The sequence below is a fragment of the Equus caballus genome, chromosome 15 (assembly GCF_041296265.1).
Source record: "Equus caballus isolate H_3958 breed thoroughbred chromosome 15, TB-T2T, whole genome shotgun sequence".
Classification (NCBI taxonomy): domain Eukaryota; kingdom Metazoa; phylum Chordata; class Mammalia; order Perissodactyla; family Equidae; genus Equus; species Equus caballus.
This window is the reverse complement of record NC_091698.1, coordinates 60,138,102-60,163,432: the sequence shown is the minus strand read 5'-3', so window position 1 is coordinate 60,163,432 and position 25,331 is coordinate 60,138,102. Positions and strand designations below refer to the sequence as shown.

General features: G+C 37.1%; 1 protein-coding gene and 1 long non-coding RNA gene across 13 annotated transcripts in view; one reads left to right on the top strand and one right to left on the bottom strand.

Moving 5' to 3' along the window:
• The window catches only part of LOC138917691 (uncharacterized), a 389,144-nt gene that overhangs the window by 192,942 nt on the left and 170,871 nt on the right, over nucleotides 1–25,331 (top strand). The window contains exon 5 of one of the 6 annotated variants that reach the window (XR_011426068.1): nucleotides 10,448–13,322. The exons of 4 other annotated variants lie outside the window; for them this stretch is intronic. This is a non-coding gene — a long non-coding RNA (uncharacterized lncRNA). Of the gene's footprint in view, nucleotides 1–10,447; nucleotides 13,323–25,331 lie in introns of those variants that run through there. One more of the 6 variants, XR_011426067.1, reaches the window with a different exon arrangement.
• The window catches only part of EFEMP1 (EGF containing fibulin extracellular matrix protein 1), a 59,562-nt gene that overhangs the window by 22,543 nt on the left and 11,688 nt on the right, over nucleotides 1–25,331 (bottom strand). The gene's annotated exons all lie outside the window — the stretch shown is intronic.

The following is a 25,331-nucleotide window of genomic DNA, read 5'->3' as shown; positions in this document are numbered from 1 at the left end:
CAGGATCAGTGTTTTATCTCACGGAACTAAACATTTACAAGGCAGAGTAACAGGCAAGATGTAAGAAACATGGCAAAACCAGTAAGACGTCAGCAAAAGGAAATGGATAGAAAGCAATGGAATTGGGAAGTTCAGAAGATAGGGGGAATAAGGCAGCATCAGAGGTGGGAGGCCCAGGAAGGTTTGCCTGAGGAGGTGAATTTTGAACTGAATTTTGAAGAAGGTGAGGTACATGGATTGGAAGAAATAGGAGGCTATTTCTAGGCAGAAGACAAGTCACATTAGGAAACAATGATAAGACAAAAGTGGTTTGCATGAGAATTGCAGACAGCTGGAATCAGCATGGAGGGGCCTCCCTCATGTGTATGAGGAGCCTGGTGCAGTGCCTGGTTGAAAGCGCTCATAAAATGGTAGCTCAAGTTATGAGCAAAATTCAGGGCCTTAAAGGTGGGATTAAAGTTTGGATTGAACACCACAGGGAGCAGCTCTGAACTATGTAGACATAGCCTAATGTAAACATTACCAAAGAACAAAATAATAGAATGTGCTTCCTAAAATATCACAACACGTAAATCAACTCATATTTCATCATTCTAAGGAGTTAAGAATAGCTAATGGCAATATTTGGTGATTCCCTCATTTTTCAAAAATGTGCCCACATTCTCCCTCCTAGTGATTTATACTATTGTAGGTCCCTCTCTTGCTGATTTTGGCACCATCATTGCTTTAAATAATCCAGTCTGATCTTCGCTCAGCTCTCACTCCTAGCCTCTTTATCACACTGACCCCCAGTCTATGGAACTGCATATTTGGTTTTTCTCTCAAAGTTAATGGAGGCAACTGTGTCCACATCTTTGTGGTGTCCATTAAGTCCCTGCTTAGGCCCTCATTCGCTATGTTTTTGGCTCCTTCCCTTCAGTCTGACTCATATTTCCCAAACCCCTGACTCATGCTGCTTTCTCTCTCTTATGCAACATTTTAATCTCTGCAATGTTCTTTCCATAATTTGATAACTTACCACGACATGGAGTCACTTCAGTGTATTTTCATGAGCAAAAACTTTCTGTACCTTAAATGCTGTCGATTATCACTTAGACTTTTCTAATTTGTGCTGCTTTAGGTTTAAGGAATAATCAGAACTACTTTGGAATAAGCCACCATCGACCAGTAATACGAATGCACTGAAATAGGGGGAAGAGGATTCAAATTATTTTGATTCTGTCACAGCCTATGTGACCTCTGTCAGAGCCATGGTATCAATTCTTTTTCTCTCTGTTTCTCCATCTGTAAAACAGACTGTCTATCTTTAATGATAATGCACAGATTTAAAAAAGTGTTCAGAAACATCAAAATATATCTTTTTGTTTCCAGATCGCAAAACCCTTAGAATAAAATAACAACATCTTTACTAGTTCTGTGTGGGACACTGTGTATGCCTTGTAAATATTATTTGATGGTGCTGTCCTCTGAAATCCTGTGATTAAAGAAAAGGCAGTGGTTAAATTCAAGTTGCTGCTATGTGGATTTAAGACTTATTTGTATCTTCCCCAACTATACTGATTTAATCTCATAAATGGAGTAAAGTAGGGGGAAAAAAAGGTCAAGCATTTGTGTTTGCTGTAAGGAGGAGCTGCTTTACTCCTGGTCTCTTGCTTTCCTTTTCTTTTGTTCTTGCTTTTTTTCCCTTCACATTCTTAACGATTTGGATAGATACCCATCTGCTCAGAATGATTGGTCCTAGTGCCTTCTAGTGAAGGCCAATAAATTAGTTTCCAGCAAAGTAATTTTTCTCCTTATTTTATGAAGCTTTAAATAAAAGGGACTCACTGGATGAAGATCTTACAGTTATTTTGGATATTCATCCTACTTTTCAATATAATCCTGGAAGGTAGGAATTATTTCAGCAAGAGCTGAGGGCGTTGCTGTCTTACTACTGCTGCATCCATTAATGGCTATTGATAATGATAATCTGAGTAATCATGACATTAAATTATGTTGATTGAAATCTGATTAAGAAGAAAGTGTGTAACTTTCTATATAAGTTAAGTTTATATAACTTCATATAGAAATTTGTTAAAATTCTAAAATTCATTGGTGTAAAAAAAGGTAAATGCTTTGCAATATTTATACTTCTCCTATTGGATTAGAAAATCAGATCTACAAGCTTCTGATTTAATCCTAATCATGCCCTGTGGAATAAGTGGTCGCATCATCCATAATTTATGCATGAGGCAGGAGGATGTCATTGAAATGTAGATTGGTGAGGTGACCTGCCCAAGGTCACACAGAACAGAGATTCAAACCCAAGATTTCCATTTTGCCTCTGCAATTTAGGTCTCCAGAAAGACTTATTTCCTAAGAGTTCTGGATAACAGAAGTTTTACTGTAGTTGTATATATATATTTAATTTTTCTTAGAATTAAAGAGAGTGTTGTTAATCTGTAGCGCCTTGATTCCTCCCTTATGTCTTTCTTCTACATTAGAATAACATTCATAGCTCTCCAAGTCTTCTGTTTCCCTCCCTAGTCCTTAGCCAATTATCAACAATTTTTGTCAAAGACTTTCTATTTCCCTTGCTGCTTCTTTCATAGTACTGGAATCAGATTTATCTGGGCTAAACGCCCAGTTCTAGTTAGCTTTTCACCCTTCTGAAATTATCAGCTAGAATTCACCCAAGCTAAGCAGTTCTAGTGAAGAAAATAAATACTGATATTAAGTAACAAAAGAGAACTGTCTTCATCGATGGCCAGCAGTAGATTTATAGTTCTAGATTCTTATCTGTTCTGGCAAAACAGATTGTTAATAATTTGGTGTGCTTTAAATGATAAACAAAAATAACACCAAAATCAACAAATATTAGCCTCCCTGATAGTTCATTTCTTTCTTTTAGGAGTGGAGAAGTGGAGAATCAAGTGTCTTTGGCATTGCACTGTGTTCTATTAGAACTTTGAAACATGCTGTTTCCATATGGAAAAACCATGCTACATGTACTTAGAGTTGATTTTCCAGCAATGATGATGGATTTACACTGCAAATCAATCCTCTCTCACCCAGTCTCCTCTGTGGCTAGTGGTGTTCATTTGCAAGATGATTGGATTAGGTTAGACATATAGTTCATGAACATGGGGGAGAAAAACCAACTGGTGCATGTGAACAATCAACTCCTGACTCATCTGTACTATACACAAACCAAATGAACAGGTCGGTCATAGGCTAAAACAGGACAAGAAAAGAAACAAAGGCCCTAATTCTCATTTTCAGCCCTTTTTTGCACACTGGCAAAATGAGGGTTATTGCTTTTAGAATCTTAAGAAAAAACATTATCTACTGATAAATGATTGTTAATTGTCAAGGGTGTTCTTCAACATCTCTGTGAATATGTCATACCCAGCTAACCTCCCTTTTTTTCTTCTTAAACTTAACTATCCATTAAAAAATTGAGAAAAGATGACCCTGGTATTTGGAATTATATTACACCCAATCATCAATCTACAACCTTGTGGAGGTAAAACTTTATTTTGAAACAAGCAGCACCATCAGTCTTTGCTCTAGGGTAGCTCAGTACCAGGAATTAAAGACCCTCCGTGTGAAAGTTCAAGCCCATCCCGTACAAGCTGGGGACCTGCCTCATGCTGGATGGCTTTTTGAGGAATTATGATCCCATCTTAGGGGATGCCTTTGCAGTAGTGTATCAGTTGTGTTTGCCTAGTGCCCTAGAGCTTCACCTTGCCCCTCCCACCTACCTCCCATCCCCAACACCAGATTAAATCCTTGGAGAGTGAGGAACTAAATGGAGACTAACTACATTCAACTCAGTCCACGCTGCCCTGCCTGAGCACTGTGATTTGATTCCTGGCCCCCCTCCCTGAGTCCTCACAGCCAGATTAGTCAGTCTCCATAGCCCAAAGCACACACATTCCTGGCTTATTCCTTTAGGCCAATCTTCACTTGAAGTCGCATAAGCCCCTGGCTATGGCAATGCCAATTATAACAAGCATGGCTTGGTGACCTCATAATTGTATGAGACCACTCTCATTATACTTGTTGTTCATTCAATAGTAAACAGCTTTCGTGCCCACTATATTGAGGCTTACTACTAAATTTGCTGAGTGTAATTTGGCAATACTTCCCCAAATCATCAACTGCTTAAGGCTTTTAAATAAAGTATACCTTTGTGCCTCTTGCCTTCAGAGCATGTTACCTTCTTGTGTGTATTTTCCTAACCATTTCATTACATTTTACTTATGATGTTTCTGTACAATGTTTCCCCATATGCCTCAGGGCCCTTATGTTTTTCTGAATTCCAAATGGAGCAGAGAGGTAGGATTGGGGGGGGTGGGGGGGCGGGCTGACTCACCAAATTTGCACTAAATTCCTTTTTCTTTTCTCTTTTTGATTCAAAATTCCAGCACAATGAAAAGCAATGAAAGGATAAATATGTGGGTAAATCTAAATAAATACTGACTGTATAAAACAATAATAGTAAGGTCTTTGGGGATTTATAAAATATTTAGAATTAAAACACATGAGAATGATAGCACATAGGTTGGCAGCAAAGTAAATGGAGTTTAAGTATTTTAAGGTCCTTGCATAGTCTGGGAAGAGGTACAAATATTAATTTATTTTAGACTTTGATAAGTCAAGGATGCATGTTAAAGTAATCCCTAGAGAAAAACAATCAAAGAATAGTAAAAGAGTATAAAACTACAAAGTTAATACAGGAGATGAAATAATACAAAATAGTTCATCATTTTAGAGAGAAGGCAAGAAAGGAAAGAAAGGGAAACTAAAATGTGCTGAAAAAATAGAGGCAAATAGTAAAATGGTAGTTTAAACCTAAACATATCAATAGTTACATTAAATGTAAGTGGATTAAATGCTCTTATTGAAAACCAAAAATTCAGATTGATTAAAAAAACAAAACCGGAATCTGCTGTTTCAAGAAAAACAATTTAAATATAGGAACACAGATACATTGAAGAAAAAAGATGGAAAAAATAACGATGCAAACACTAACCAAAAGAAAGTTGGCTTTTCAATATTAATATCAGACAAAGTTGACTCTAAGGGAAAAAAGAGTACTAGAGAATAAGAAGTATACTATGTACTGATAAAAGTTTTAGTTCATCAGAAAAATGTAGAAATTCTAAATTTAACTGAATTTAATCACTTAGCTTCAATACAGATAATGCAAAAATGGATAAAACTAAAGGGAAAAATGAATAAACATAATTACAGTAAGAGATTTTAACATACCTCTCCCAGTAACTAAAAGAATAAGCATACATTTTCAGAAATGAATAGAAAATATAAATAACATGATTAAAAACTTTGATCTAATTGATAACACTGTACAAAATACATAACCTTTTCAAGTAATAAGGGAATATTAAAAGAAAATTAGTTTATGCTGGCCTTAAGGCAAGTCTAAATAAGCTTCAAAAATTGCAATATACAGATTATTTTCTCTAACTACAATGCAAATAAGATAGAAACAACAATGATGACAACAAAACTAGAAATCCCCTTCTTTTGGAAAAGGTGTACACTTCAAAAACAACTCATGGTTTAAAGAAGATAACAAAATTGAAATTTGAGACTACTTTAAACTGAATGAAAATTAAAATATTACAAATCAAAACTTGTGGGAAAAAATGCCAGCCCATAAGAAGGCGTACAGTCCCTCCTTCTCTCCTTACATCATCCTTACCTTTTTCCCCATTGAGCTCAATTTACAAGAGCAGAAAATATGGATGAGATTTGTATCTGAGGATAGTCTGCTATGGGAGTGGACTTTAGGGTTTTGAAGGGCTGCTTAGGGAAGAAGAAAAAGATCTTGACCATGACTTTCCAAAGGGCAGAACTAGAATAAATGGGTAGAAATTCAAGGAAGGCAGATTTTAGCTCAGTGTAAGGAAAAAAACGTTGTCGTCGTTGGACATTTTAATATATTAGGAAGTAATGAGGTTCCTATCACTGGGAATATGCAAATGGTGCAATGTGAGATCCCAGTAGTGGGTGAGGATGTGACCAGTCATCTGTTTTTAAAAATAGTGTTAAGGTGCTGCCTGCAAATATAGCAGAATGTTAATAATTTTTGAATCTGGATGATGAGTGTTCAATGTTCATTGTATTGTACATTTAAGTTTGAAAATGCTGATAAAAATTTTGAAAAATATATGCTGCATCCACTGTAAGAGAAAGTTGTGAGGGGGGCTGGCCCCGTGGCCGAGTGGTTAAGTTCGCGCGCTCCGCTGCAGGCGGCCCAGTGTTTCGTCAGTTCGAATCCTGGGCGCGGACATGGCACTGCTCATCAGACCATGCTGAGGCAGTGTCCCACATGCCACAACTAGAAGAACCCACAACGAAGAATACACAACTATGTACCGGGGGGCTTTGGGGAGAAAAAGGAAAAAATAAAAAAAAAGAGAAAGTTGTGAGGAGTCAACAAAATTGAATATCTATACTTTCATTTGACACATGGTATACATACATATATCTTTGTAATTATGACATTTACTTTTATACTTTTATAATTTATCCTCTAATGTCTGAAAAACTTGCTCTATGATAAAATGCAGCAAGGACAGATCTCATCTTAAGTGGTTATTTATTCTCTCCCTCTTCCTTGAGCAAGGAAGCAGTTAAGAAATCCTAGACTTATTATTCCTTGTCCCATATTAAGGATTTTTCAGGAAGGAAGACTCTGAAGTCTTCATCATTTTAAGGCATAGGAATATTCAGTGATGAAAATGTTAAATGTAAGCAACTATCAGCTTGTGCCCAAATCTTTCATGTACCATTAAACCAAGTGAGATTTGACTTGTTGCTTTTGTTCCAAAATGATACTCCAGTTACCATTTTCCTCAAGTTACTCATGAATTATCATTCATACTTGAATTTAATTTGCTGGTAGATTGTGTTTGACATATGTAGGCTGTGGGATTTATCCCCCACTCTGTTAAAACACTTTCAGTGTTTTGAAGCAATGGCATTCAAATAACTCCTGAGTATTAATTCAAGGAGTACCTAAAGACAATAGGGGACAAAAGAAAATACTGTTCAGTAAGACTACTGACCCTGTGAGTGTTTCAATTCTAAAGACTTCTCAAGCTGGCATATAAAATGGTCTTTAGACTCTTAAATGAGTTTGGGGCATTTTACTTTACATTTCCATTGGAGGCAAAAATACATTTGGACCATATATTCTCTGAGATGTCTTTCATTTTTAAAAATCTGAAATTAAAGCTCACTTTGCTGACTTCCTGAATGTTATTGTAAAAAGTATTCATTTTCCAGCTCTTATCTCTTCTGCCTTCTTTAATTTAGGATGGTGGATCTTGAGAAACCTAAATAACTTGCTCTTGATTTTTGGGGGCCATGATCATAGGTCTCTATTTCTTCTTCTCTTCTTTTTCATTTCTCAGCAGTCACTTCTCCTTCCTTCTAATGTATAGAATCAAAGGAGGGTCTAAAAATGGACTCATCCTTCTGGACAGGATTAAATGGCTCTGGAATGAATAGAAAGTTCTCCTTAATGTTTAAATGCACTACTGTGTACCTGTAAAGTTAGGAATTTAGAGTAGCTTTATGCCTGTTTGGTGGCTTAAACTCTGAAAAAAATCTCATGGGGAAACACCCCGTACACTGTTTCTATGCCTGTGGAGTACAAAGGGAGATGGCCCCACGCCAGTTATGCAGTTGATGTATTAAAGGTAGTCACCAAACTCAGTCAGTCCTTAAGAGATTTTCTTGGAATGAATAAACACAGATGAAAAAGAAAAACAGTCTATGTTCTTAGATGTATTATATATACTTAAAATGGTTACTGTATGGAGCACATCCGTGGAGTCTATCATATTCCAAGTTTTCATTTTAGAAGAAAATGGAAAAGTTGAGCAATTCATATTGTTAATTTTAAAATTAGCCTAGAATTATTTTTCCCTAGAAATGTAATAATTTGTTTATGGAAATCTTTAAATGAAAACCTTTGGCTTCAGGCACATATGTGGTTAGTGTGGATGACTGATAGGCTGCCAGACAGGTATAAGGAGGTCACCTGTCAGTGAGTGACCTTCAACTATGGATCTCTTTCCATGGCTTCCAGAATTAGAACAATCATACCATTTTCTCACTGCAGTGTTTTTAAGTTCTAAATTATATTATTTGAGATTGTATCTTTCTTTAGTTGCTGGTGCTAGCTTTTTTTTCTAGCCTTATTATACCAAGAATTTATTATACCAAGAATTAGAGTTTACAGGAGGACTTGTTGATCTTTTTAGAAAGTCTGAGAACTGCAGAAAAGTTTTTTTTATTATGCAACTCGCTGACAGAAAGATATGAAATATGACTGAGACAGAAGAGTGGGTAAGATCACGGGTTTCAGAGTCAAATAGGTCTCAGTTCAAATCCAAGTAACACCATGTTTTAGGTATGTGCCTGGGGAAAGTTATTTAACCTTTCTAAATTTCACTGGCACCATCTGTCAAGTAGGGATAATATCCATTCCATAATGTTATTTTGAGAACTAACTGACATAATACAGACCCCAAATGGTACCTGGTTGACACTAAGTGCCCAATAAAGTGTAGTAAACCTTGTGAAATTACTATAAATTGGTGTACATCAGGTTGGTAGTTCTTTTGTACACAGATGGAAGGAGGAAAGAAAACCGTAGAAAAGTCAGGGCTTTTAATATAATTTTCCATGTACTTGCATGTAATTACACATCCTATGTTTGTTTCCTTGCTCATATTTGAATGTGGTCCATCATAACTGAAATCCAATCAGGAGGAACACCATAGCATTGAATGACTTCACTTCCTTTGGCATATTCCAGATGAATGGATACAAGAACAGGCAAAATCAGCCTTTTAAAGTTATTTCTCATTAGGGAAATTGCAAACATTCAAACAAAAGGGATCTGGCAAAGCAAAAAGAATCTAACATCTTTTGCATTTCATACTATTTTGTGATCTGAAAGGGCAGTTGATGGCTATAGGACCCCTTCTCAGCAATGGAGTGTTAGTGTTTATAAAGCCTACTTAGCAAACATAGTTTTAACTAGAGCTCTAATTAGAACCTATATGTAACTCTGAGAGAGAAATTTTGTGTGAACAAGTTCTAGCTATGAAAAAGATATGAAAATGTAAATTTCAGCAGCAATTTTTATTATAATAATTGTTTTGTCAAGGACACTATGGTCATCATCTTTCAAAGCAGTAATGAAATTATAAATCAGAACTAGAGAACAGATGGGGAATATTTTCAAACATAGTGGAAATAACTGCACATAAAGTCAGGACAAATATTTCTGGTTGTTTGTTCATAAGAACAAGGCTCAGAGTTAAACTCTAAGATGAAAACATTGGATGCCTGACTTTTCAAATAAGCAGGGCTAAGGGGTCCACAAAACGTAGTGGTGACCTACATCATCTGTAGTTAATGAAGTAATGAAGCATCCATTCAATCATATCACACAGGAGAGTGTGATTTGGAGCCAATTTTTGTTTTTTAAATGCTATGCTAGTAATATAGTAAAATCGTGGCATATTAGAAAAATATTCTTTTGGAAAATTAATTTTGGTTTTTTCAAACACCAAATGACCTCCTCGAAATGGTTTCATTATAGCCATAGGTAAATTGTATACGTGTATATGATAAGAGTCCTGTGCACATATTAAGGGTATAACAGAGAGAATTAACAGGAAAATCAAAAGAATTTAAAGCCTGAGGAAGAACTCTATGCTTAAGGTGACAATGTGACAAATCAGCAGGTGGCTAGGCTGACTTCTTTCTCTGTCTTCTTATCCTACCTTTCTCTAACCTGCATTTCTGACTCCTTCCTATTTAAATATTTGATTTTCCATTTGCCCTTTCTCTATTTCACCCTGATTGGACAGACCATTCTTTTAACTTGACAGCTCTGACTGCTGCCACATCCAAGGTAGTATGAGGGCCATCTCCTACTGATCTGTAGACCTTGGGCACTGCTGCTTCAGCATTCGTTTGTGAATGCTGTTTCCCTGGCCCAGCAGTGTGGCTCTTCAGGGCACCCCTTGGGAGCTCAGCAGGGCCATCTTCATCTCCTCAGTGATGGTGGGCTGCTGTCCAGGCCCCCAAGACTCCAACATATGCTAGCTAATCTTATGACCTTGTACATAGATGTCGATAAAATGCAGAAGGTCCTGTATGATTGTTTTGAAACTTACTGCAACATAACAGGTGGTTTCACATAAAAACTAGTCTTTCCCTTAGATTCCAACTTATCAATGCCATCTTATATAACCCTCCACATTAGCCAGGCTACCTACTGCCATGTGCAACACACATTTTGCCACTTATCTGCCTTTGCCCATGAGCCTCTCTCCAACTCCTCTACCTTAACAGGATAGATTCCTCTTCAAGGTCTGGCTTACACCCACCTTGTTTATGCTTCTTTTCCCAGGTTCCTTTGGCCAATGGAAGATCACTACAGAAAGCAGCTTGTCTAACTGACCTTTGGGACAGCTGTATCCACAAAGTATCCTTGTTAAGAAAGAGGGGTAGCAGCAAACTGCTATCTCTGGAGTCAACTGCCTTGTAGAGGTCTTGGATGGCTGCTCCCCACCTCCTCCTTAGCTAGAGCCACCTTAAGGAGGAAGGAGTGTCCCTGGCACTTTGTCTGGCTCAGGGTCCTAAACAAGTTTTGTTCCAACTACAGAATTCTGACATTCTCCATTAGGAAACCAGTGACTGGATAACCCTGGGCACACATCAGTGGCCTTTATAATTTTGTAGCCCCAATTTGTTGAAGGTACCAGTTGAGCTCTTCATTAGATTTGATGTATAAATTCAAGCACTGTTATAAGGTGGAAAAACACTTAAGATAAATAACACTCAAAGCTTCCATAGTATTTATATAATTATATTGTCACTACAACGATTTTGTTATAGACTAAAGGATGCTGTGCCAAATAAGGTAGATGTATAGAACCTCTTGTAGCTTCTGCAAAGCCTGAGTTATAATTTTACTTTCACATTAGTCTTCCAATATGTTTTAGTACAAACTCTAAGATGGAACAAACCCCAAGTAGTAAAAATCCTTTAAGAGTTACAATTATAGTCTGTGTGGATAAAATCATAACGGCCTGGAACAATACACTAAATGCTAAGTGGACTTTTAAGGCTAGACTTGACTTTGGTAGCTTTACCTTGAGCTAAGACATTTTCCCTACTGCATTATATTTGATAAAAATTTAAGCTTACAAACAGAGATGTGCTATTTTTAGAATGAAATCCATGCTTAATTTGCCTTTGTAATACTGTTATAAATGGAGAATAAATCCAGTCCTAAGTAGTTACAAAAACTATGTAGCTGGCTTAACAAATTTAGAATTCAGAAATAAGTTTTAAGGTAAAATGATGTATTATTTACTTCTTGTATGAGCAAAGAGAGTGTACTTCATTAAGATTTGCATAAGTAAGTTTCAGATTGGTATAGGGCATTGTTCACTTGGTGTAGAGGAAAGCTGATTCTGTCACTTCCCACTATCTTCAGGATGAAATCCAAACTTTTTAACATGACATGGAAGGCCCTTCATGATCTCTTTCCTACTCTCGTGTACTGCATACTGAATCATACAGAACACTTGTTCTCTGTTTTTGTCTTCTACTTACAACCTTAGCAAAAGCACTTCCCTTTGCATGTACCAATCTTTTGCCTTCCCTCCTTCCTTTCTGCCAATTCCACAACTTTCTAAGACTGATACCTGGTGTCACCTTCTCTGGGAAGTCTCTAAAATGGGACTCAGAATGCCACATTGTAATTACTGTCTACTTCCTTATAGACTGTGAGCTCTTTGAGGGCAGGCCCTATAAGCTTTTATCTTTATATTCTCAGCAGCTACTGTGCTTTGCATACAGTATTTACTCAATTCAGGCTTGCTGAATAATCTCACACTTTGAAATTGTGTTTAGGGATCCAGCTACAGGATACCTAGTCTATGGTTTTGTGCCATCTCCCAAACTGTAAGCAGCAAAGCAAATATTAAAATTTTCTTTTCCCATCTTATTATTCCCAAATCCAATATAAAATAAAAAAGTAAATCCAGACAACTAATACATCATCTCCAGCAGACCCCATTCTTAAAAAGGAAAAGTACAGGCATGACGATTGTTTATGAAGAGTTCCAGAATGGAAACTCAAATAAACCAATAAACAGATGAACCAGGTGTTTTACCTTTGCAAAATTCTGTGGGTAGGTCTTCAAAACAACAACAAAACAAAACAATATCATGACTTAGTGAAGAGAAATTAAATCCAGTTAAAATTCCTGTAGATCATTCCATAAGCTAAATTATATGTTCACATGCTCTTAAGTTCTTACTTTATTAGTTTAGTAGTCCAGCCTCACCCCCACTACCAAACTGCCATTCCCCTTTTTGTACTCCATTTAAATTCTATTTCTATTATTTTATTTTATTTTTTGGTGAGGAGATTGGCTCTGAGCTAACATCTATCGCCAGTCTTCCTCTTTTTGCTGAGGAAAATTAGCCTTGAGCTAACATTGGTGCCCATCTTCCTCTATTTTGTATATGGGATGCCACCACTGCATGGCTTAATGATCAGCGCATAGGTCTGTGCCCAGGATCTGAACCTGCGAACACTGGGCTGCCATAGTGGAGTGTGTGAACTTAACCACTACACCACCAGGCCAGCCCCCAAATTCTTATTTTTAAATGAAGATAATTTTTAAGTGGAAAATGCATTTCCTCTAGACATATTGGGAGAACTTGTTGCTCTCCTCTATTTATAACCAAATTACTCCTTAGTTAATGCTTATTTGCAAAGTAAAAGGTAGGGGACTCCTAAGGGAGAGTGGGCCTATGGATAATTGCCGCTTGCCATAATTTCCTATAATTGCAAAACCTTTATTATAATCAGGGCATGACTCTGCTTAGGTTGCGTTCATTGCATTTTGCAGCATCACAGTCTTAAACATGTTAAAATAAGAGTAATTGCTGTTAAAGGTCTATGTTTAGACATAGTTTATGGCTAGAGACTTGCTCCATATTCCTTCAGCCATATATTATGACTAATGAACATTCTACAGTTTAATGGTTGTGGGCACAAGGCAGAAAGGCTGATTGTTCAGAAGATCATTTAAGGGCTTATTTAGCTCCTAATTGGTTATTTCATGGGGTGCAAGAGCTGAAATTATACCAAAATCTTATTAACTTACAATTTGATGTTTACCTTTGTAATACCTATGAATAACTATATTGCTAAACAATATTATAAACCTACTATTTAAACTTAAAGTTTTACCCTACCTTTTAAATTTTTGGAACCTAATTATTTATCCTACTTGGAGTGGAACTTATTTAGAATCATCATTTGAGACAGGAGAAGCACTTGCATGCAAAAATAATGAATATATCTGTTAGAAATAGTTTTAAACAAATTATTTTAATCCTGAAAATAGTCCTTGTGGATCAAACTCTCTTTTTATGTCTCTTATTAGCATCATTACTGTATGTATAGTACTTGAAAGTTAGTGCAATTCTTTCTTGAGAAACTCATTCACTTTTCTATAAAGCAGATTGACAAATGCCCTCTCCACCCCAAACTCCACCCCAGTCCTATTAGGATGATTTAACACATTTAACCATATATGTATACATATTTTCCTCTTCATCCTACAACTATCTGGAGGTAGCATTTTCATTATGTCATTCCTTGCTCAAAATCTTTCACTAGTTATGACAGTACTAAATCTAAATGGCTTAACCAAGAATTCAAGGTTCTACATAAACTGTCCTCCAATGACTTTTCCTATCTTGTTTCCTGCTGCCCCCCACAGTAGCCCTCCTTTCCCTCACCCCAAACAGCGACACAGTACTGTCACCATTATTCTATATACAGGGCATCCACCTAGCAATGCCTGCCCTTTCTCTTCTCAGGGTTATTCACATACAGTTCATCCTTCATGACCCAGATCACATCCACAAAGCCCTCACTGGCCCCTGGTTGCAGCAACCAATCCCTCCTCTTGACTCTTCTAGTGCTTTTCGGTAACCACCATTTACCATTGACTACACGGGGACTGGAGGATCTCAACTTGGGCTTTTTTGACTTAATTGTTGAGCTGAATTATTTCTATCATTTAATTTTTTAAAATCTGGCTCTATCTTACCTCTTCAGATAGACTGAAAAGTCTTTGCAAGAAAGGTGGTGTGTCTAGGCATCTAGTGCAGTTTGAACACATACTAACTGAATGCATTCAGGCATAAACTGATGAATAAGTGACTAAAAATTGAAAAAGATGAATGCATGAATGGTGTGGATTTCAGGGTATACATTGAAAAATATATCCAAATTTACACTAACAATTTGGGGTCTCGTGAGGGAAAGAAAGGCACAGTTAAAAGCTAAGGCTCTTGATATTTAAATTATCCTTTAATGCCTACAGGGCAAAAAGTAGTGGGTCCAGCAAGAATGGCCAGAAACAGTCTCTTTTGGTTCCATAATTCTTCAGTTGAGCCCTGCGTGTTTGGGAATTTAAGATCAGCATGAAGTTATGGTTACAACCTGACCACACAATGTCCCCCTTTCCATCTACCCAAGGAGGGATCATGACCTCATTCTCTGGGAAATGGACTCTCCTCCAAAGCATTCCAGGACTGCTTCTCTGAAAGATTAAATGAAATGTAAAATGGGGACCGGACAGCACCAAACTTACTCAGAGAACATGCATGAGTTCTGGGGGGAAAAGTTATTGTTGAGTTTTGTAATTTTTTTTTCTTCTGAACCTTTGAAAAGATCAACTCTGGTTTCAGTTTAATTTTTTTTTTTTTTCCAAAAGAAACCTACATGGCTACTTCTTCAAATTTGTTCCAGATGGATTTAGTCATAAAATGATTGATTATCCACTCAGTTGTGAGCTATGTGGTTAAGCTCAGAAACCTATAACAAACTGGTTTGGAGCCATGTTTCATGGTAAGTGGCAGAAAGGATAATCCTTAAACTGTCATTTTAGAGTTAGTGATGAGGAAAGAGGAATTTAGTGGGGCTACTTATGTCAAGAGAGTGTATTAGCAAATGGATGGCTGAATATGAGGAAATCTTATGAACGTAATGCTTTTTTTCCCTCTGGACTTCACAGTAAAAGGAACCAGATCTGACTGGGAGCCCCGCTGAGGGCTGCCGCAGCTCTCACTGCCTGCTTCATGGACCAGACCAGCCTCCCCAAGATGCTCCAGGCCGGAGGCCAGAGGCTGGCCTCCACCTGGCTGCCAAGGCACCCATTTATCCTACTGCCCACACAGCAGGCCCACAGAGGTTTTATTATTGGCATCAGAGACACCTGGGCAAATCTGGAAAATAAGTCTGGGGGAGAGTGAACCAAAGAGAAAGTGTATTGCACTCCATACAGAGCTGTATTATGTACTTTAAAAAGCAATTTAAGAATATTTGGTCCATTTCCATCTTCTTTAAAGAAAAAAAAAAAGCCCTTACTTTGGATTTTAGTTACTCCTTTTAGTAGGTGCATTAGCTTTTTCTCTATTCTTTCCCTCTGGTTCATTTGCAATCTGGCTACTAGAAAATTCTTCTAGGGGAGATTGGATGTGGCTGGTGGCCTTCCCTACATGTCACCATCCGATTTTATAGATCCTTCTATACATTGTTCGATTTCCTGGTTTCCACCTTCACTGATTTTTCTGTTTTTGCTCATATATTTTTTCCTCTTCTTCCTTTTCCTTACAGTGCTACTCTACTTGACTATTGCCTTCTTGTTGAAAAATAAGTCACTATTCTGCCTCTTATCAAGACACCTACTCCTTAGAATCCCAAGAAAGTTCATATTGAATTTTATGGCTGAATTTTTGACTTTTACAAACCTATTTACTGTAACCTTAAGATAGGTTCAGCACATGTCTCCTAGTAGACTTTTGAGGCAAAAGAAAAGATTTAAACATATTTAAACATAAATATGATGATTCTAGGAGTAGGCTTTTGAATAGGCTGTAGGAAGGAAAATGTGACCAAAACAGACCAGACATTTCTATAGGAGAGACAGAGAACATTTTCTACGATTCCCTAACAAATACACTAATATAGATGTCTAGGACAAAAGTTAACATGAAGCAAGAACAGTGTTTATTAAATTTCTTTTATGTAACTGGCATCTGGGTACATGCTAATCTGCAAAAGTAAAGGGAGTTTTTGTGTTTGTTGATAAATTATTTGCTTCATGGATATTATTTATTTGTAGAGTGGAGTAAAGAAGGAATTTAATACAGAAATTTGTAAATCAAAGGATACAGTCATAATTACTTTGGAGTGGTTTTGGTGAGGATTGATAGCATTTTAGAAGTCCCAAGTCCATGAAGAAGAGAAGGGTACATTCATTCAAAAGGAGCTGTAGAAGCAGTGAGGTTCTTCTTTTGCACAGTACTTTGCCTGTTTCAACCACACCCTTCAGGCTGTGTATCTGAATGAGTCATCCAGTCTTCTGCACCGCTGGGGAGGTGGGTGCGTTTTGCTTTTTAACTCATATTTTGCTTTTTGAAACCATTTAAAATTCTAGATTTAACTCTAAAGGCCTGGTTGGAATCAATTCAGGGGGAATTTTAATTATAGCTTATGGTAGGCAGCTTCTGACATGGCTCCCAATGATCCTAGACTTCTGGCATTCATGCCCTTGAATGTGAGCTGGCTCTAGTGATTTGTTTCTAAGGAACAGAGTATGGCAAAAGTGATAGGTTGTCACTTTTGTGATTAAGTTACAAAAGACTGTGACCTCAGACTTATTAGCACTCTCTCTCTTGCTGGCACCTTCTCTTGCCCCCTCACTTGCTTACTCTTATGAAGAAGGCTGCCATGTTGTGAGATGCTCTGTGGAGAGGTGTATGTGGCAAGGAATTGAAGGAGGAAGAACTCATGAGGAACGGAGGCAGGAAGTGAATCCTGCCAACACCACTAGTGAGTGAGCTAGGAAGTGGATCCTTCCCAATCAAGCCTGGAGATGACTGCAGCCTTGTGAAAGACCCAAAGCCTGAGGACCCAGCTAAGCCACACCTCTATCGCTGACCCTGAGAAACTGTGAGATAATAAAGGTTTGTTGTTTTAAGCCACTAAATTTTAGGGTAATTTGTTATGTGGCAACAGATAACTAGTGCATAGACTTCCTTATGGTTTCTATGTGATGGATAATAATGCATAAGCTCAGGAAAGACTGATTGCTTTGGTTGTAAGTTTGGTTTGAGTCTGAGGCTGAAAAAATCCCAAAATGTAAAATGAACAAAGTATAGATTTTTAAACAGATTGTTCTTTGCTGAAAGGTACTCATTTACCCCAATGAGGCAGAAAATCTTAATTCAAAATCAAGAAAATAACAAAAAGTTTGTAACATTTAGTGTTGGCACCTTTACACTTTAAAGGAGTTTATATTAATATGCACAAAAAGTATACGTACTGTGCACCAAAATAAAAATAACTTCTTTCCAAGCTAGGACTGAAATGGAGTCCAGGACTGTGGCATGAACCACAATAATTACCCACGTCAGTGCCTGGGGAAAAGAGTTCAGTGAGCAAGCTTTTAAAGCTTCAGTGATTTGGTCCAGACTTTTAGCAAACAACCAGTACTAGGTGTGAACTGTTTTGTCAATAAAGCTTCAAGTCATTAGAACTGTCTGGTTTTTTGGTTCTGAGTCATTAAGGCTATTATAACCACAGAATGCACCTGCATTCTTCCCAGGGCAGATTTTGACTCGCTCTGGTATGTTTTCCTGATAAAAATGCCATCTGAAAGGCAAAGAACTCCTATCAATAGAAACAGTTCAAATGCCAGGCACGTATCAATGAAGAACCATATAGTGACCACACTTCCAAGGCTTGTAACCCAGACAAAGTGCACTCTTTCCACCTCTCTCTTTCTCTCATTCTTTTAAAATTATTTTGAATAAGCGCTGGAAAGGACAACTCTTCATTTTAACAGCTGAGAAAACTGAGGCCCAGAGAGGTTAACTGGTTTAATACAGTCAGACTCTCTTAGGGGAAGACCCAGATGGGAACTTTTGTCTCTTGCTGAGTTTCATGGGGTTTCTGCCACTCTTTGCTGCCAAAGACTACTTTCTGGGATCCTCCTGAGCATTCAAGCATAAAAACATTCCACTGCAGGAGAAAATTCTATTAATTAGTAAGCAAGGGAAATATCTATGTATTACAGCTGTAGCTGTTACAATGGAATTTATATTGGAGAGACTGAGTATCTAAACAGAGGAAAAAAATATCTTTTTGAAAAAAAAAAACCCACCACACACAAATCTGATTCTATCAAATTGTATCACATTTTGCTAACTGCAGAAAATAGAAAATGAAGAATCACTAGACATCAACTTCTTGATGGGAAGCACAAAGTGTGAGCTACTGGAAGATAGGATCTGTATATACCATCAAAATCTGGGAGCTTGTTAGAAATGTGAAATCTCAGATATCACCCCAGACATATGAATCAGAGTCTTCATTTTAATAGGATCCCCAGGTAATTTGTGTGTTCATTAAAGTTTGAGAAGCACTGGTCTATCACACACAGAAGTAGGAGATTCTCAAAAACATATTAGACAACTGAATCCCAAATTTAAAGATTCCTCTAGCCAATTTTATAAAAACAGTAAAACTGATTTATTAAAGTGCCACTTTTTCTTTTTTCTTTCATCAGTCTTTTGAGGGAAATATGCACTTATACATATATACATAGGTGGAAAGTTGCTAATTGTAATACTATTTTATGAGATACTTCAGTAGAACCTATTTTCGATTAGTATAGTCTTACACTTGCTCATTGTCCTCTACTCTCCTATCTTGCTCTCTTTTTATCTTTCTTCCAGTTCCATCATACATCTCTTTTTTTCTGACTTTCATTCCTCTTACAGCTGCACCTGTCTCTCAGGGTAAGAAGAAGTTCCTGGAAGAAAAGGATATGACTCAGCTGTTTGCTCTAGTTTGCTTTTTTCTCCACAAATGTGTGAATACAGTCCTGGCCTCTACCCTAACAGATGTTCACTGCATTTTTGCTTTTCCTTAGGTGACTGATTTTCAGACTGAGTGGTGTGTGGTGATGGTAGGTGATGTTAGGGGGCGAGTGGCACCGTTACTTGAGTCACTCAACAGAGGAGCCAGGGAAGTCTCATAACCAGCTTCACTGCTTCATTCTAATAATATGTGATATTTATTTAAAATTGATCAATGGGCAAAGAACACTTAAGTCATGAATTTTCAGTGACTACAGTTACCCAGTTGTGATTTTTGTGGTTAAAAGGTTCACCTAACTGTAACAGAGAAGAAAAATGATTTCTTCTCCTTTAAGAGAAATGGTGTTTTCTTTCTGCTGAGTAATAGAGTTGACATAACAGTGGTGTGTCATCTATTAGAATCACTTTTAAATGTAGCTCTTTGAATCAACTGCAAAGGCTTGGTCTGAATTTGAATCTGCACTGATTCTGCTTTTCTAATTTGAGATTTACACTGAGGAATAGGCAGGCTTATTGCTTGCAATTAGTTTTGCCCACTTTTCAGGACCTTTATTTGATTTTTTAAGCTCTTGAGAATATTCAAAACACCATTCATATTTAATCAAATAATTCATGAAATCTTCTTTACTGAGGTCTTTCTTATTTTCCCCGTCACTATAAGCTGTTCCCTTAACATGAGACCAGAAACTGTATTTTACCAAGAAAAGCATACAAATTCATAATACTTTTGGTAATGTGTAATTCTGCCTACTCCTGACTTTGATATTATAACTAGATTTTCTAATAATTCTTTAAAACTCTCTATTAGAATCCTAATGCTGTTTGTGGCAGGTTTTTACAATGACAACTAAATAGCTAAAGCTCTTTTTCTAATAGAGTGATATTCTGACAGTTTATTTGGGGTACGAACCATCTGTGATAACTTGGTTTATTGGAAACTATTGCTCTGGTCTGCTTACACAATCCACTTTTCTGCCTAAATTGAAAAATCAATGAGAAGATTTTTTAGTTTACTAAGAGTTGAACTCTAATTTACAATGGCTTTGCTATTTAACTTTTTTTTTGAATGAGCTATTCACCAAATAATCTTCCCTGGTTTTTTAGAATTATCATTAGCTACTTAAATTGCACCACAATTAAATTTGCTTCTTTTATTTAGCTTCTTTTTATCATTAGTTTAGGTTTTTTTCATCATTTAAGAAGGGAGATCATGCAATTGAGGTTCCGGACAAAGCCCTGCATCTTTCCCAGCTTGTGCGGGAGGACTTTTTCTCTGGCTCACTCCCTGGATTAGGGTTCTTCTGATGTGCTAGGTCATGAACTACTTTTACAGAAAGGGCCCACAGCTTTTACCAGGAAGTTTAATTAATCATGAATGACTGGAATTTTCTGCCTTGCTTGTTGAGTGAAGTTTTATTCTGGGCTACCTCCTGACTATATAATTTACCAACGTCTGAAGAATGAAGGAGCTTAGGAATTCAATGTCAATCCCAGATAAGTTATTTCCTAATCCACTCTATGATAGTCTATCTAAAAAGTTTATTTTGTTAAAAATTCAGTTGCTCATTATAGAATACGAAGGTGGGTTGGGATAGAATCCAGGTAAATCTCTAAGAACAATTAGTAAAGAAATGACCAGGATGCTGCCAAAGTGTAAGACAAAGAGCCTTAGAGGTTACACTTTAACACCATCACTCATATTTTGTTGACCCTTTCTATATTCCATCTAACAAAATTCTTTGTTGATTAAAATAGTGTAGTAGCTGTCCAAGGTGCCCCATTCTCTTGTGATAGGTAAACACATGAATTTAGAAAGCAGTTTCCAGTATTGATTTTATGGGAATAATGATAGGGGAACATTTTAGAGGAATTATCAGCTTTGATCAGTTTAACTTCCATACATGTTACTTTCCTACCAAAAATAATGGTGTGTTATATGTTTGTGCACATGTGTGTATATGGACATGAACTTGAGTGGGTATGTGTATGTGTGCCCGTGTGAGTGTAAATAGCTGGAATAAACTAAATCTAGGCAAGAAAAAGGTCATTTAGCCTGCATAGGCAGGTTTCTAAGATGTCTTTTAACAACTTTTTTTGGAATGTCTTTCTCTTTTTTAGATGAGGTATCTTCTGATATCACAAACTGCTCAGGAAAGAACATGGATAAGGAGAAAAAGCCATCTTACACAACAGTATCTCTTCAGGCCTCAAATTGGGAAAAGCAGTGATTAGAAAAAAGTTCATTGGGGGGTTTTGCAAAGTTGAATGATGCCAGATACCTAAATTGCCCACATATTTTAGGAGAATGATTAAAGCTGAACTAATTCTATAAGAAGCTTCTGCAAGTCAACAAAAATTTGAAGGATTTGATCACAGATTCTGAAAAATTTATACTGCTCTTCATAATTTTGGCATATTAAAATATATTGAGACACTTCAGTTTTTTAGTTAATAGTAGAAATGTCAATGACAATTTAATGGCATACTTGTTTTGTGAATGTATGTATAGGAGGGCTTTGCTACAAAATATTTCACAAGTGAAATCTAACTAATCACCATTGAACAAAAATTCTTCCCTAATCTAGATTGTGACGGACCTGGTCTCCTGGGTGGACACTGACTAGGACCCCTTGAGTTGTTTCCCATTTTGGATTGTGTTCCACACCTCCACTCAGGGGAGTAGGATTAGATTCCTTGCAGCACACGTAGCTGTTTAGAGTACAAAACTTAGTTCACTACAGTCCCTGGAGCTTTTTGAGGTTTAACTATATGCACAAAGGCGGTTCCAGTTCCCATTATGATTTTCACTTTAGCTGGGCAGACATAAAGCTATACACACAGCTTTTATGGTCAGTTCTGGATCCATTCCCTACTTCACACTCTTATGTCACCTACCGTTAAAGTATAAGCTAGTTATCAGCTCCCAAGGGGCCCTCAGTAAGCTGGGTTCTTTCTTCCTGGCCCCCTGGGATCTATGGATTTCCTTCTCACTTCTCTAGCAATTCAGCTCTTTATGCCTTGGGACCAGATCAGAACAGCGCTTCTCTAAGTGACCTACGCCCAACTAAGTGACTTTCCTGGAGTCTACCCTTTAGCGTTTAAACAAAGTAGATTTTAAAAGGGTAATTTCTGGCCTGCAGTCAAGGGAAATGACCAAGATGGACTGCTCTGACCCCTTCTTCCTTTCTTACTCTTATTTTGTAGAGCTTCATAAAGTACCTTGAGTTTCTTCATGATATTACAAAGCTCACATAAGTATTTTCCAGCTTTGTGATTATTTCACTGCAAACTCAACTGTATTTTCATTATTTCCCATTAGATTTCTGAGGAAGGATATATTTGATAAAGTGATGAGTTTGCTGTTTAAACAGCTTGACAGAAAGTAAAAATAACTAGTATTTCCAACTTTAGTCTTGCTCTAGGAATAAAGGCAACCTGTTTATTCACCAATGTTTGTTAAAAACTTAATTATCCAGGATATAGTGAATAGAATTTATAGCTCCTTCTTTCAGGTGGCTTAAGTTTAAAATGGGAACAAGATATCTAAGACCTCTACTATTAGTGAGAAATTTGATAACACATATAGCTGGGAAATATACTTTATATACCTATCGTATTCAATAGCTCATTTTCAAGGATGGTTTTAGAACTCAGAGTAAACTTTAAGCCTGAGTTCTCTGTTGATTAAAAACCATTCATTTATTCAAACAAACACATACAGATATACACTCACAAAACATTTGCTTAGTACCTACTCATAATAAGTAAAATGGGACACAGTTCAGGAAGATATTTAGACAGAGCCAGAGAACACATTTGTATTTTGTTGGGGACATGTGTTGAGGACAGAACCAGTCATGGATGTTTGCTGTGCAGTGGTTCAGCATCATGTATACTTTCTGATTTGGTCTTCTTCCAAGTACCCCAACTCCTTACCTCGTTAGCATTCCTATCAGCAGCACACTGCTTCTGGGGGACTGTGCAGGGAAGCCACTCTAGGGCAGAAGGAACATGGACACAGTGCTGCTTCTCGTTTGTTCTTCTTGGCTATAGGATGGTTACTTCCTCTGCTGCCTGAATCTTAATTTCCTTATCAGACCTCTTGACTTGCCCTCATCATTCTCTTCTAAATGACCAGTTCTAGGGAGGAACCAAACTTTTGTTCTTGACCACATTTCTGGAGACATGTTTTCTTTTTCTGTCTAAATATGAATTTTAGTAAATTTCAAGGATACCTGTATCACACACTGGTTTTACTTCTACTTTTGGCAATTCGTTATGTACTTCTTGTGATGTCCTATGTGTTACTTTACAGAACTGCTGTTTGTTTCTTTTATTGTTATTTTATAACTCATGGGTTGATGATGCCAAGTTCCCTAAGGACTATGACCACTCCTTCCTTCTACTTTGATTCTATCAAAGTGCCTTACAACAGAAAGTGGTTCTCAAACTTGATTGAATTTATTGAACACTAACTGAAGGGTTTTGTGTTCTGTTTGGTCAATTTCACATGTGATATTGCCTGGTTACCCTTGACAAGTACAGATGTGCAAGTATTTGAAAGGCAGTCCAAGTTTTAGAATTTAATTCAGCCTAAATCTCAAGTTTTTTAGTCTATTTAGTACACATTTATATAACATTGATTCCCTGTCTCACCCTCCTTTTAATCTGTGGTCATATGAAATTGACAACAATAAGCTATCCATGCTGCTTCCAGTATCTTGGCACTCAGCCATCCTCTCATGTCATTTCACTTCATCTTTATTAAATGTTTGCAAATCATTTAGGTTCAAGCTACAAGCCTGCCATTGTGGCTAAATGCTTGCAATGACAGCCATTTTTTTCTGCCAGTATCTGAATGCAGTTTTCTTGATCAGTTTTATTTTTGAGTATGCAATTTGCAGTTACCTCCTGGAAAAAGAAGTATGCTAATGAATTTCAGATGTGGCATGAATTACTTATTTGTACATTCGTGCAAAATCAAACACATTTGGGACAAATTTTGTTTACTCTTTGGTTTTAAAGAATAAAATTGTGCCAGTAATTCAAAAAGTGCAAAGGCAATCCTTACAAATGGGGCAACTTGTTGATTTCAGAGAATATAGTTTGAGACTTTCTGCTGGAGAAGGAAATAATGAGCCAGTACCAGTGCACATTCCTGAAGTTACCCAGGCTTGCAATTCTACTTTAATCTGCTTCTTGTTGCTTCTATGGGGAGAAGGAAATTCATTCCACAGATTAAGTGTTAACTAGTTTTAACGAGAATCTCCTTGTCTTTGATGGGAAGTAAATCTTTGATCAAGTTTAAATTGAACAGAAGACACTTATGTGAAACTTTTCTAATATCTGATAATATTCACAGAGTCTAAATAGAATGAGATGTCAGCTGTGCATCTGCTATTGGATGGATCTCCTATCACTTTGGTAACTGAAAGACACTTTAAGGCCAAAGTCAGAGTCAACCTCCTTCTCTTTTGTGACTCTACATGAACTGAACCTCCAAACCCAGCATTTCCTCATCTCACAAGTTTGTGCCATGAGTGTAAGGGGGATGCTTATAGAAGGTATGGGTATCTCTTAGCATCAATCATTACCATAGCCAGAACATAATTTAGAGTTTCACCTGCTGACAATACAGGCAGTTATAGTATATCACATTTGCATATCCTCTAGATTGAATATATCGTATCCTTGGTTCAGGGACATAGTCCCAAGCAGGACTCATGACCATTCATGTTTAGGGATCAGAGTACTGGTGATGACAATAAGAAAGGTAAGAGATGTAAAACAGAAATATTATTCTATCTTAGAAGCAGAATGTATATTTTTTGATGTTTTCTCTTCACTATTTCCCATATCCCATGTAAAGTGTTATGACCCTGCCCTCTGATTCTTGTAACTGAATGCAGCTTCTTGAAGTTAAGATTAAATTAGGGCATTGGTGCCCAACCTTGAGCAGGCATCAAAATCATGGGATTGTTAAAACAGAGATTGCTGAGCCCAATCCTTAGAGTTTCTGATTCAGTAAGTCTGATGGGGCCCAGGAATTAGCAGGTCTAATAAGTTACTGGATGATGCTAATACTTCTGGTCTGGGGACCACACTTTGGGAATCATTGAGTTAGGTAGTTACATAGTAGAGTCTTTTGTTGCAGAAGAGTGATCATACTGACCTCTTCCATCCTTCCACCTCAAATAGTTGTCATTCAATTTTTATGAAGAAATTTTAAGGACACTTCCTGACTGTGCATGAATCAGATACATATACATACTGTTCATAAATGTGTATTAAAAACGAGTCTTAAATTAACTAGT